The 15553-nt window shown below is 36.4% G+C and overlaps 1 protein-coding gene across 1 annotated transcript in view; it reads left to right on the forward strand.

Moving 5' to 3' along the window:
* SLC35F1 (solute carrier family 35 member F1) overlaps window positions 1-15553 on the forward strand; it is a 384841-nt gene that overhangs the window by 223310 nt on the left and 145978 nt on the right. The window lies entirely within an intron of this gene.

Genomic DNA, 15553 nt, shown 5'->3' on the forward strand with positions numbered 1-15553 from the left:
TTCTAAAAGTAAGTCAGAATTATGGAGTAGAAGGAAATATAAAGCTAATTAGCTTAGCCTGTGAGTTACCCAGAAAGCAGAGGTTTATATGCTGCTACTTTTTTTAAAGGCTGCATTCCCAGGGAGCAGGTATGAGGAAGGGATGGAGGCAAAGACAATACAAGGGCACAAAGTACCCAACAGAGCATCTTGTGAGGCAGGATGGAACAAGTGGCTTTTTCTCAGGACAGTCTGTCTGGGGATAAAGAAGAATTTATCTCCTGTAGTTTCCTAGTGGTGAAGTGCTGTAATTCTCCTGAACTTCCCAGTTGCTGATGAGTAGGCACTAAGGGGATGTTCATGGGGTCTGGCCCTCAGCATCTAGGTAGAATCCCCAAGGTAGAAGGTACAGGGTATATAGAATGGGCATGAGGCATTGGGCCACTGAGCTCAGCCCCCATAATGTTGGGTGTAGTCTATGCACAGTTGGTGGGGCCCACCACTGGAGCTAGAGTAAGTGATCACAGACCTTGGAGGTAGGTAAAACCAAGAAGATTTGAAGAGAGAGTATAAGAGATGTCTTAGTCACCAATTATAAAATACTTACTTTGTATATGAAGGAACTGAAGCCCAATGTAGAAGATGCCCAAGATTATGGGGCTTAGTTAGTGGAACTCAAGAGTCAGGAGCTTCCAAATCCCTATTCATTGCTTTTTTCACTCTTCTGTGCCACTTCTTTAGATATACAATATACAACTCACATGTGCGGTTGTGACCTATCCTCTCACACTAGAGTTTCACATGTCTCCTTCACTTAGTGCCTCAAAGACTCACTGAAATATTGTTTAGGAGGCCTTTTTGTGGCTTATTTGGTTTCCTCTAAAGAAAAAACAAAAACAAAACAAAACAAAAAACCTGATACCACAGAATCAGAGAACGGATTAAATTAATGAATATAGAATCTGAAGCAAATACACCCAGTTTTAATGTTAAAACTGTGGCTATGTGTATTTGCTTCTAGCCTAATGATCTTTCTACATAGAAGTCTAATTAATACTTAAATGTGATAAAACCTTTCCTCAAGAGCTTTAAGAAGCCAATGTCCTAACCTCTGAAAACATGAACCTTTTCAAAGAACATAGTAGAACACATGTTTCTCCCATATTCAAGTGGAATTGTTTCTAGTTAAGGGAGTTTACTTAAGGGTTCTCTGTGTATATATATCTGAATTAATATGCTGACCCAAATCTAACATGGCTTGCCTAAATATAGTTACCAGAATGAAGATTACTCTACAGAAAGGTTGATGTGCACAATACAAGCATCCCTCAAAAAATTGGAAAAAACTCAAATACACAAGCTAACCTCACACCTAAAGGAACTGGAGAAAGAACAGGAAATAAAACCTACACCAAGCAGAAGAAAAAGAGTTAATAAATATTCGAGCAGAACTCAACGAAATAGAGACCAGGAGAACTATAGAACAAAGGAAAAAAAAAACAGGAGTTGGTTCTTTGAAAGAATTAGTAAGATAGATAAACCATTAGCCAGCCTTATTAAGAAGAAAAGAGAAAAGACTCAATAAAATCATGAATGAAAAAGGAGAGATCACAACCAATACCAAGGAAATACAAATGATTTTAAAAACATTATGAGCAGCTATACGCCAATAAATTAGGCAATCTAGAAGAAATGGACACATTTCTGGAAACCACAAACTATGAAAACTGGAACAGGAAGAAATAGAAAACCTGAACAGGCCAATAACCAGGGAGGAAATTGAAGCAGTCATCAAAAACCTCCCAAGACACAAAAGTCCAGGGCCAGATGGCTTCCCAGGGGATTTCTATCAAACGTTTAAAGAAGAAACCATGCCTATTTTACTAAAGCCCTTCCAAAAGACAGAAAGGGACAGAATACTTCCAAACTCATTTTATGAGACCAGCATCACCTTAATTCCAAAACCAAAGACCCCACCAAAAAGAAGAATTATAGACCAATATCCCTGATGAACATGGATGTAAAAATTCTCAACAGGATACTAGCCAATGTACTCCAAGAGTACATTAAGAAGATTATTCACCATGACCAAGTGGGATTTATCCCTGGGATGCAAGGCTGGTTCAACACTTGTAAAGCAATCAATGTGATTGATCATATCAGCAAGAGAAAAAACAATAACCATATGATCCTCTCAATAGATGCAGAGAAAGCATTTGACAAAATACAGCATCCATTCCTGATCAAAACTCTTCCGTGTAGGGATAGAGGGAACATTCCTCAGCATCTTAAAAGCTATCTACGAAAAGCCCACAGCAAATATCATTTTCAGTGGGGAAACACTGGGAGCCTTTCCTCTAAGATCAGGAACAAGACAGGGATGTCCACTCTCACCACTGCTATTCAACATAGTACTAGAAGTCCTAGCCTCAGCAATCAGACAACAAAAAGAAATAAAAGGCATTCCAATTGGCAAAGAAGAAGTCAAAGTCTCCCTCTTTGCAGATGACATGATACTCTACATAGAAAACCCAAAAGACTCCACCCCAAGATCGCTAGAACTCATACAGCAGTTCGGCAGTGTGGCAGGATACAAAATCAATGCCCAGAAATCAATGGCATTTCTATACACTAACAATGAGACTGAAGAAAGAGAAATTAAGGAGTCAATCCCATTTACAATTGCACCCAAAAGCATAAGATACCTAGGAATAAACCTAACCAAAGAGGTAAAGGATCTAGGCCCTAAAAACTACAGAACACTTCTGAAAGAAATTGAGGAAGACACAAAGAGATGGAAAAATATTCCATGCTCATGGATTGGAAAAATTAATATTGTGAAAATATCAATACTACCCAGGGCAATTTACACGTTTAATGCAATCCCTATCAAAATACCATGGACTTTCTTCAGAGTTGGAACAAGTCATCTTAAGATTTGTGTGGAAAGACCCCGAATAGCCAGGGGAATATTAAAAAAGAAAACCATAGCTGGGGGCATCACAATGCCAGATTTTAGGTTGTACTACAAAGATGTGGTCATCAAGACAGTGTGGTACTGGCACAAAAACAGACATATAGATCAATGGAACAGAATTGAGAACCCAGAAATGGGCCCTCAACTCTATGGTCAACTAATATTCAACAAAGCAGGAAAGACTATATCCACGGAAAAAGGACAGTCTCTGCAATAAATGGTGCTGGGAAAATTGTACAGCCACATGCAGAAGAATGAAACTGGACCATTCTCTTACACCATACACAAAGATAAACTCAAAATGGATGAAAGATCTAAATGTGAGACAAGATTCCATCAAAATCCTAGAGGAGAACACAGGCAACACCCTTTTTGAACTTTGCCACGGCAACTTCTTGCAAGATACATCTATGAAGGCAAGGGAAAAAAAGCAAAAATGAACTATTGGAACTTAATCAAGATAAAAAGCTTCTGCACAGGGCAGCCTGGGTGGCTCAGTGGTTTAGCACTGCCTTCATTCCAGGGCCTGATCCTGGAGACCTGGGATCGAGTCCCACGTCGGGCTCCCTGCATGGATCCTGCTTCTCCCTCTGCCTGTCTCTGCCTCTCTGTCTCTCTCTTTCTGTGTGTCTCTCATGAATAAATAAAAAATAAAAAAATCTTAAAAAATAAAAAAGCTTCTGCACAGCAAAAGAAATAGTCAACAAAACTAAAAGACAACCTACAGAGTGGGAGAAGATATTTGCAAATGATGTATCAGGTAAAAGGCTAGTATCCAAGATCTATAAAGAATTTATGAAACTCAACAGCAAAGAAACAATCCAATCATGAAATGGGCAAAAGACGTGAACAGAAATTTCACAGAGAAAGACAGACATGGCCAACAAGCACATGAGAAAACCCTCCGCATCACTTGCCATCAGGGAAATATAATCAAAACCACAATGAGATACCACCTCACCCCAGTGAGAATGGTGAAAATTAACAAGATAGAAAACAACAAATGTTGGAGAGGATGTGGAGAAAGGGGAACCCTCTTGCACTGGTGGTGGGAATGTGAACTGGTGCAGCCACTCTGGAAAACTGTGTGGAGGTTCCTCAAAGAGTTAAAAATAGAGCTACCCCACAACCCAAAAATTGGACTGCTGGGGATTTACCCCAAAGATACAGATGCAGTGAAATGGCAGGACACCTGCACCCCAATGTTTATAGCAGTGATGTCCATAATTGCCAAACTGTGGAAGGAACCTTGGTGTCCATCGAAAGATGAATGCATAAAGAAGCTGTGGTCTATGTACTTAATGGAATATTACTCAGCCATTAGAAACGACAAATACCCACCATTTGCTTCAACGTGGATGGAACTGGAGGGTATTATGCTGAGTGAAGGAAGTCAATCGGAGAAGGACAAACATTATATGGTTTCACTCATATGGGGAATATAAGAAATAATGAAAGGGAATAGAGGGGAAAGGAGAGAAAATGAGTGGGAAATATCAGAGAGGGTGAGAGAACATGAGAGACTCCTAACTCTGGGAAATGAACAAGGGGTAGTGGAAGGGAGGTGGGTAGGGGGTTGGGGTGACTGGATGATGGGCACTGAGGGGGGCACTTGACAGGATGAGCACTGGGTATTATGCTATATGTTGGCATATCAAACTCCAATAAAAAATATACCAAAAAAAGAAAGGTTGACGTGCTTTGATTCAAAATGATAACATAATTGTTTCACTCTCATGCCAAAGAATTACAAAGCAATATGATTATATAACACTATGTTGAAATTTTTCATACCCTTTTAAAAGAATGTATTCTTATATTGAGAGAGGAAAACAAGATTCAATTCATGTTTTATTTTAAATCTTATTATTTTGAATATCTAATTTGTAACAGGCTTATTCACAAGGTTCTAAAGTCTATTTCTTTAACAGAATAAAGTGCTTGTGGTAATGGTTATGTCAGTCTTTATGAATATAAGCTGTATTATAATAGGTATTCAGCTCCCAGCAGCACTACTTTTCCTGAGACTCATGCATTTTTCATTGTCTAGTCATTTTGAATTTAAAGTGGATAGGATGTCCTTTTAAATGCATAAACAAAGAAGATGAAAGTGTATATCATAGTCTCCTCTCAATTTCTGCTACTAAAATTATAGGACCTATGTTTCCTATGTTAGAATGCATCTGGAGTGTTATTCTATATATTGCATGAATAACCAACAGCTCTCTGTGCAGAATTCCACCCAACACCATATTTAGCATCATTCTTGCAAGATAGTACCTTACCAGGCTTGTTCAAAAAAGCAACAGAATATAGCTTATTAACTCAGTGTCTAACTGGAAGATGGAATACAGTAAAAACAAGGTTGGTTTTGTCTTTCAAAACTAGTAGTTTTTCAAGGTAAGATAAGCAGTTATCTTTCAAATCTTCTAAGACTTTGCCCTTTCTCATTTATAAATATTAGTTCACTCATAAACATGTTTATTCATTCATTCTGTATTTATTGAGCATCTATTTCTTTTCCATCCAGCAATCCTCAAGGCACCAGGAACATAGAAATGAATAGAATATATTCCCTTTCAGGAGCTATGAGTTACAGACCTTGGTGAGTAGGAATAGAGATGGGAGCATACAAATGAGGGCACTTAGCCTTGGAGAGCAGGGAGTGGCCAAAACGAGGCTTTTTGGAGAAAATGGGTCTTCAGATTATAAAGAGTTAGATAAAGGGACACAGATCTACTGTGGTGGTTACCTATGCAAAAAAAAAAAACAAAACAAACAAAAACAAAACAAACAAAACAAAACAAAACACCATAGTTCAGAGTGATAAGGCAATAAGTGAATTGAAAAAATGCTAAAATAGAGAGAGTGGTAAAGAGGTCATTCTGTGAAACAGATTACCAAAAGAATTTGTCCAGTGCTTAAAGACAACAAAAGAGAATTTGATGAGAAGAAGATGGCATGGCTGGGGAGGCAGAACTAGCAGAGTTTGCTATCTAAGTCAACATCCAGGTTTATTTATATTTTTATTTATTTACTTATTTTGCTTTGGTGACTCTAGTAGCTTAGTTTAGATGTGTAGACCACAATAGCTACAGAATCTAGCTTTCTATGATTCGCAAAGAACTCATGAACTCATCTGATAAAAGGCTCCTTCCAATCCTTCCTGTTTTACAAATCATTTTTATTATCATGACAGATAAAACAATAATTTGCATTTTGTATCAAATCATACCAAAGCAGCTAAATGACATGGTCACTAATTAAAAGCAGAAATTAATTACTGAAGATTTGCTGTTTTGTTTAGCTGAAGAAACTAGAATTAGACTGTGTTGATCTCCCGTTAGAAGGTATACATGACAGAGGTCTTGGTGGAAGAATTTTCATTGGTCAATCTAGATGGCTTTTTTTATCTTTACCATCTCCAGAATACTTCTAAAACACAGCAAATGTGATTTCTAACACTGCTCTGGGCCTTTGTGAGGGCAAAGAGCCCCCCCCCTTTTTTTGGCAGCCTAATACTGGTAAAGCATAGTAATAAGAAGTTGGGATTTGGACTCTTACAACCTAGTTTTCATCTAAACTCTTCCCCATGCTAGCTCTGTGATCTTGAGCTAGTTGCTTAAGCCCTCTAAGCATCAATTTACTTATCTATAAAAATTTAATTCTCAATAAAATAGTAATATCTGTTATAAGCTGTTTTATGTAAATCTAATGACAACCACAAAGCAAAAGCCTATAGTAAATATAAAGATAAAGATAAAGAGAGAGGAATATAAGCTAACCACTATAGAAGGTCATCAAATCACAAAGAAAGAGAGCAAAAGAAGAAGGAAATGGAAAAGAACTACAAAAACAGCCAGTAAACAATTAACAAAATGGCGATAAATACATAACTATCAATAATCATGTTAAATGTAAATAGACTAAATTCTCCAATCAAAAGACATTAGGTGGCTGATTGGATGAAAAAACAAGACCCATTTTTATGTTGCCTACGAGGGACTCACTTTAGATATAAGGGAACACACATACTGAGAGTAAAAAGACAGACAAAGATATTCAATGCAAATGGAAACCACAAGAAAGCTGGAGTGCCTATGCTTAATATCAGACAAAATAGAATTTAAACCAAAGACTAGAATGAGACCCAAAAATGAGCATTACATGATAATAAAGTGGTCAATTCATCAAGAAGTTAATAGCATTTGTAAATAAATATTTTTGCATCCAACATAGGAGTCCCTAAATATATGAAATAAATATGAATAGACCTAAAGGGAGAAATAGACAACAGTACAATAATAGTAAAGGATTTTAGTACCCCACTTACATCAATGGATAGATCATCCAGAGAGAAAATCAGTAAGAAAATATTCATTTGAAGAAACACATTAGATCAGATGGACTTAACAGTTGTATGTATGGAACATTCCATCCAAAAAATGACAGAATACATACTATTCCCCAGCACAATTAGAACAGTTTCCAGGATAGATGATATGCTAGGCCAAAAAACAGGTCTTAATAAATTTAAGAGGACTGAAATTCTATCAAGCATCTCTGCAGACCACGTTAGTATGAAACTAGAAATTATTTATATGAATTAAACTGGAAAATTCACAAATATGTGTAGATTAAACAAGATGCTGCCAAACAACCAATGGATCAATGAATAAATACAAAGAGAAGCAAAAAAATACCTTGAAGCAAATGAAAAAAAAATAGATAAATGCTTACCTCAAAAAAACTTTTCAAGAAAGAAAAGTTTCAAATAAACAACCTAACTTTATACCTGAAGAACCGGAAAAGAAACAAACTTGAAAAAAGTGAGAGAAGGAGAGGAAGGTAATAAAGATTAGAACAGAAATAAATGAAATGGAGACTAAAAAGGCAATAGAGAAAATCAAAGAAACTAAGAGTTTGTTCTTTGAGAAGATAAAATTAACAAGCCTTTACTTTTATTCATGAAGAAAAAAGGACAGAGGACTTAAATAAAGTTAGACATGAAAGAGATTTTATAACTGATACCACAGAAATACAAAGGATCAAAGAGACTGCTGTGAACAATTATGTTCCAACAAATTGGACAAACTAGAACACTGGATAAATTCCTAGTAACATATACCCTACCAAGACTGAATCATGATGAAATAGAAAATCTGAACAAGACAATTACTAGTAAGGACATTGAATCAGTAATCAAAAACCTCCCAATAAACAAAAGTCCAGGACCAGATGGCCTCACTGGTAAATTGAATTAAACATTAAAAGAAGAATTAAACCAACCCTTACTCAAGCTCTTCCAAAAAAATAGAAGAGGAGGGAACTCTTCCAAACTCATTTTATGAAGGCAGCATTATCTTCATATCAAACCAGACAAGGACATACAAGAAAAAAAAAATATGAGCCAATATCCCTGATTAACATAGATGCAGAAATCCTCAACAAAATGTTAGCAAACCAAATTCAACGATACATTAAAAAGATCATACACTATGATCAAGTGGGATTTATTCCAGGGATTCAGGGATGGCTCAACACCTGAAAATCAGTCATTGTGATATACCACATTAACAAAATGAAGGAGAAAAATCATATGATCATCTTAATTGATGCAGAAAAAGAATTAGACAAAATTCAGCATCCTTTTATGATAAAAGCTGTAAACAAAAACATCCCTTTACGACAAAAACAAAGTGGGTATCATCAACATAATAAAATCCATATGTGGGGATCACTGGGTGGCTCAGCGGTTTGGCGCCTGCCTTTGGCCCAGGCCGTGATCCTGGAGTCCCGGGATCGAGTCCCACATCGGGCTCCCGGCATGGAGCCTGCTGCTTTTCCCTCCTCCTGTGTCTCTGTCTCTGTCTCTGTCTCTCTCTCTCCCAAATAAATAAATAAATAAATCTTTAAAAAATTAAAATTAAATTAAAAAAATAAAATCCATATGTGACAAGCCCATAGCTAACATCATACTCTATGGTGAAAAGCTAAAAGAATTTCTTCTAAGATGAAGAACAAGATAAGGATACCTATTCTCGCCACTTTTATTCAACACAGTATTGGAAGTCCTAGCCAAAGTAATTAGTCAAGAAAAGAAATAAAATGAATCCCTGGGTGGCTCAGCGGTTGAGCATCTGCCTTTGGCTCAGGGCGTGATCCCGGAGTCCAGAGATGGAGTCCATTGGACCTCCTGCATGGAGCCTGCTTCTCCCTCTGCCTATGTCTCTTCCTCTCTCTGTGTGTCTCTCATGAATAAATAAATAAAATCTTAAAAAAAAAGAAAAGAAAAGAAGAGGTAAAACTGTCATTATTTGCAGATAACAATATTATATACAGAAAACATTAAAAACTACATCAAAAACTGTTGCAACTAATAAAGGAGTTCAGTAAAGTTGCAGGCTACAAAATCAATACTCAGATATCTGTTGCATTTCTTTATATTAGTAACAAACTAGCAGGGATTAAAGAAAACAATCTCATTCACAATTGCATCAAAAACAATAAAATACTTAGGAATAAACTTGACCAAAGAGTTGAGAGACTTGTATTGAAAACTATAAGACGTTAATGAAATTGAAGAAGAAGACACAAATGGAAAGATATTTTGTGCTCATGGTTGGAAGTATTGTTAAAATGTTCATACTGTGCGATCTACAGATGTGATACATTCTCTATCAAAATTCCAATGATATTTTTCAAAGAAATGGAATTAATATTTTTAAAATTTGTATAGAACCAAAAACAAAAACAATAGCCAAGGCAATCTACAGGTGCGATACATTCCCTATCAAAATTCCAATGATATTTTTCAAAGAAATGGAATGAATATTTTTAAAATTTGTATAGAACCAAAACCAAAAACAAAAACAATAGCCAAATCAATCTGGAGAAAGAACAAGGCTAGAGGCATCATGCTTCCTGATTTAAAACTATTACAAAGCTATAGTAATTAACGAGGTATAGTGTTGGCATAAAAACAAATACATAGATCAGTGGAACAGAATAGAAAGCCTGGAAATAAATCAATGCATATATGGTCAATTAATATATAACAAAGGAGCCAAGAATATACAATGGGGAAAGGGCAATCTCTTCAATAAATGGTGCTGGGAAAATTGGACAGCCAAATGCAAAAGAATGAAATTTGACCACTATCTCATACAAAAATTAGCTCAAAATCCATTAAAGCCTTGAATATATATCCTGAAACCATAAAACTCCTAGAGGAAAACATAGGTCTTGGTGATGATTTTTTTCACCCTGACACCAAAAGCAGAAGCCGCAAAAGCAAAAAGGAGTGAGACTACATTATACTAAAAAGCTTCCACACAACAAATAAAAATATCAACAAAATGAAAACAACTACTAAATGAGAGAAAATATTTGCAAATCATGGATATGATAAGGGGCTAATATCCAAAATATATAAAGAATTCATACAAGCCGATGCCAAAAACAAAAACAAAATAAACAAACTCAATGACAAAGGTACAAACGATCCAATTTTAAAAAGGACAGAGGATCAAAATATACACTTTTCCAAAGACATAAAGATGGCCAAAAGGTACATGAAAAGATATTTGGCATCATTATCAGGGAAATGCAAATCAAAACCACAATGACATATCACCACACAACCTATTGGAATGGTTATTATAAAAAAAGTAAAAAAATAAGTGTTGGCAAAGATGTGGAAAAGAGGAAACCTCTCTGTACTATTGGTTGTAATGTAAATTGGTGCAGCCACTATGGAAAACAGTATGGAAGTTTTCAAACAAATTAAAAATAGAACTACCATATGATTCAGCAATTCCACTTTTGGGTATTTATCTGAAGAAAATAAAAACACTAACTGGAAAAGATTTCTGCACCCCCATATTCGTGTTTGTTGCAGTGTTATTTACAATAGCCAAGATATGGAAACAACCATAATCCATCAATTAATGAGTGGATCCAGAAATTGTGGTGCATATAGGGTGGTGTGTATATTATTATTCAGCCATAAAAAGAATGAATTCTTGCCATTTGCAACAACATAGATGGATCTAAAAGGCATTATGCTAATGAAATAAGTCTGACAGAGAAAGACAAATACTGTATGATCTCTTTTATATTGCTCTGGTACTCTCCACTCTACCAAAACTGGTCTTTCAAAGGCTAGCAGTGACACAAATTATCTTCCATCAGTCCTCATTCTCTCTCTTCTCTAAGCAACATTAAATATCACTCCATTTTTTTCTTATTAAAAAAAAACAAGCAGATAGATAAATAGAACATATTGGTCATTGTCAGAGCTGTGGAGATTGGGGGTTGGGAGAAACGGGTGAAAGGGGTCAAAAAGTAACGAGATTAAAAAAAAAAAAAGAAACCAGACAAGTTGAGAGGGAGAACCTTTTGTGTGTACCTATAATCACTTTAGTCCCTCTTTTTGAACAAAGGGCCCTACATTGTCATTTTTCACTAGGACCTGTAGTTATGTAGCCAGCTCTGTTCCTACTTGAAACTGAGTTCCTTAGCATCTGTGCACATGCTTATTCATCATGCTAGTCATCATACTATTCTGTGTCTAGTATAATATCTGACATTTATTAGGTAATAAAAATTATTTTTGAGATAATTTTTATTAATTTTATTTATAGTATATACATGTGTATCTGTAAAACATCTAAATATTTGCATATTTATACAGTTATATAGTATAAATACTAATTTATACTGTGAATGTATAATGTATAATGATAAATACAGTACATAGGTATAAAATATTTGGAAAACAGATTTCTAAATATTTTGGTCTTCCAGTTATTCTGTATTAAGAGAGTACTGCTTTAGTCTCTTTGAATTTAAACGGTCACTAATCTAATCAATACTATATTTTTAAAACTCCAGAAAGTAGATTAATATCTGGTGAGCAGATTCATTGCACCATAAGCTTTCAGAATGTGCCCACAATGTGTCAGCACATTTCTATAAGAAATAAATACAAAAGTAGTACCTGCCTTGTAGGTTATTATGAGGATTAAATAAGATAGTATATATAAGATTAAGCCCAGGACTTGGCATAGAGTGAGAACTTATTAAATATGAATTATTATTGTTATTTCACCTTAACTGGCCTCATTTTGTAGTAAGTTATTTGGGAACTCAGCTCCAAAATCTCAGTTAGTAGCTCCCCAAAGACAAGGACCATTTCTTTTTCATCCTTGCATATATAGTGCCTGACGTATAGATGGCTGTTTTATAGTATATTGGTACATATACATCAGAAGGACTAAAATTCTATTCTCTTACGTGAGTAGTCAGTCATTTTTGATGGCTTGATTTTGTTCAAGAAAGGTATAGGATATTGCCAAGGTTTTGAATACCATGTTGTAATTTAAGCTACTGTAGGAATTAGCATGTTTTTGACCTTCTTTCCCAAGGAGATTTACTCCATACCCAGTATTTTCCAGTGGACATTCTCAGCATTGGGAGCAACCAATTAGTTGTAACTCTCCCCATTTCTCTTCCACTTAAGGACATAACTTATTATGCAAGTAATCAAGAATGACCCAGTGAGAGGATAATCATGAATCTACTCTAAGTAAAATTTCTAAATCATTTTATACATTATTATTTTAGCTATTATCGTAATAATGGTGTTTTGTGGTGACTAGATCAAACTTCTTCAAAGAGCTCTTTGAAGAATTCAAAACTCTTCAAAGTCAACACTTTTATATCTTACCACTTCCTGCCTACTTATCACAGCTAACAATTCCCTCTGTGAAATTCTCTCTGTTCCCTTGGTTTCCATGATACCAATATTGCTCTGGTACTCTCCACTCTGCCAAAACTGGTCTTTCAAAAGCTAGCAGTGACTACAAATTATCTTCCCTCAGTCCTCATTCTCTCTACCCTCTTAGCAACATTCAATATCACAACCACCTCCTCCCTTGACAGTCTCTGCTTCCTTGGTTTCCCTGATAGCAAGAACTATCCTGATTTTGCCCTTAGACTTCTAAACACTCCTGACTCCAATGATGTGCCTCTTCTTTCTCCCTTAACCCCAATCTGGGGATTCCTCAAGGATTTTTCCTAGGCCCTCTTATTCTCTCTCCCTTCCTTGGTGATAATCATCCATTTCTACTACTTCACTCATCATTCTTAGGTGTGTCACTTCTACATATTTATCTCCTGGTTGATCTCCCTATCCAATTCTTATCTCTTGTTTCTAATACTGCTGGATCATTTGGAAGTTCATCTGGCAGCTCAAATTCAATATACCAAAAATATTTGTTATCTTTCCACTAAAACCAGATCCTTATCATGATTTTTTTTTCCTGGTTTTGAGTCCTTCAGATTTATTTATTTTTTTTAATAAATTAATTTTTATTGGTGTTCAATTTACCAACATACAGAATAACACCCAGTGCTCATCCCGTCAAGTGTCCCCCTCTGTGCCCGTCACCCATTCACCCCCACCCCCCGCCCTCCTCCCCTTCCACCACCCCTACTTCATTTCCCAGAGTTAGAAGTCTTTATGTTCTGTCTCTCTTTCTGATATTTCCCACACATTTCTTCTCCCTTCCCTTATATTCCCCTTCACTATTATTCATATTCCCCAAATGAATGAGAACATACACTGTTTGTCCTGATTTTTGTTAGTGAATATCACACTTCTGTTAGTGTGACTTAAAAACCGTTTTTTTAATATGTATAATTTTTTATTGGAGTTCGATTGATTTGCCAACATATAGCATAACACCCAGTACTCATCCCATCAAGTGCCCCCCTCAATCCATTCACCCCATCCCCCCTTCCACTACCTCTTGTTCGTTTCCCAGAGTTAGGAGTCTCTCATGGTTTGTCACCCTCTTTGATATTTCCCACTCATTTTCCCTCCTTTCCTCTATAATCCCTTTCACTATTTCTTATATTCCCCGTATGAGTGAAACCATATAATGATTGTCCTTCTCCCCATTTTACTTACTTCACTCAGCATAATACCCTCCAGTTCCATCCACATTGAAGCAAATGGTGGGTATTTGTCATTTCTAATAGCTGAGTAATATTCCCTTGTATGTATAATTCTAGTACTTCTTTTTACCTCTGCCTTTCTTTTTTATCACCTTTCAATTCAGTAAAACTGCTCAGGGTTGCCTAGGCCTATCTCTGCACTGTCTTTGAATTCCTTCATTTTCTTCTTCCCCTGAATGGTATTGCCCAGCTATAGATACAGTGAAGCACATCATACAGACTTCACAGTCTGGCAGAAGATAAAAGGGGGTAAAATCAGTAATTATAATACAATGCTAGAGATGTAAAGGAGAAACATCCCAGGGAAAAGAGGACAGGTAAGACTTCTTAAAGGGGGGTAACATCTAAGCCAAATCTTAAAAGATGAATAGGAATCAGATAGATCAAGGCAGGATAAACATTCTTGAATAATAATAACAAATGCAAAGGAATGCCAGCAAAGAAGACCATGACTCATTGTTGAGATGTAAGTAGCTTTGTAGACTGGAGCTCTGGCTTCATGGGGAAGGCAGAAGGTAAAGCTCTAGAGGTAATGAGAGTGAAGGGAGGGCATGTAGGGCCTTGTTTTCAGTTACCTGTTGGTTCCATAACTGACCACTGCAAATGTCATGCCCTAAAATAACAGCCATTGATTGTTTCTCATAATTCTCCAGTTGGGCAGCCATCTCTGGGAATGGCTTATCTCTGTTCCATGTGGCACAGGCTGGTACTGCTCCACTGGGGCAGGAGAATCCAGGATCCTCACTGACATGTCTGGTGCTTCAGCTGGGGTGGCATTGGCTGAGTCTCTTTTTCTTTTCATGTGGACTCTCAATAGTCAGTTGCCTGAGTTCTTTACGTGGAAACTGTATCTGAAGAGAACAAAAAAATGGAAGCTACGGAGCTCCTTATGGATTAGCCCAAAGGTCACATGACATCCTTTCCCCTACATAGTTGGTCAAAGTAAGTCACAAGATAAACTGAGTTAGAAAAGGAGAAATAGATGAGAGGAACAGCATGAACGCACAGGGATAGGAGGAAATGTTGGCAGCCATCTATGTAGACGACGTACCTACAGGCCTTCTAGATCACTGTATTTTATGGGGTACCATTATAGGATTTTAAGCAGCAGGCTGACATTTTAAACATATGTGTTTTAAAATATCTCTTTGGTTCCTTAAAAAAGATTGAATTCAGGGGTCAGGGCCAATACCTGTAAACAGGGCAACCAGTGAGAAGCCTCTACCAGCATTTTACAGGTTAATCTCATGAAAGAAAGCCCTCATGTCTTGCCACAATTTTCCTCCCATGGGAACAAATGGAATGACCAAAATGTGAAGGATGCCTTTTAATTTTTTCTTTTCTTTTCTTTTCTTTTTTTTTTTTTTTTTTTTCTTTTTTTTTTTTTAAGCAAGACATGATGCAGATACCTGCTCAGGACTCTGTGCCCCTTCCAGAAAGATGGGTTCACATTGCTGTGGGGGAGGAAATATGTAACATTGCAAGTCCTCTGACTAATGCTTTTTGTTTAGAAATACTACTGCTTGCTTATTTTACATTTCTGTTTCTAAAAATAAAGCAGGAAAGTCAGATGGG

The sequence above is a fragment of the Nyctereutes procyonoides genome, unplaced genomic scaffold (assembly GCF_905146905.1).
Source record: "Nyctereutes procyonoides isolate TBG_1078 unplaced genomic scaffold, NYPRO_anot_genome, whole genome shotgun sequence".
NCBI lineage: Eukaryota > Metazoa > Chordata > Mammalia > Carnivora > Canidae > Nyctereutes > Nyctereutes procyonoides.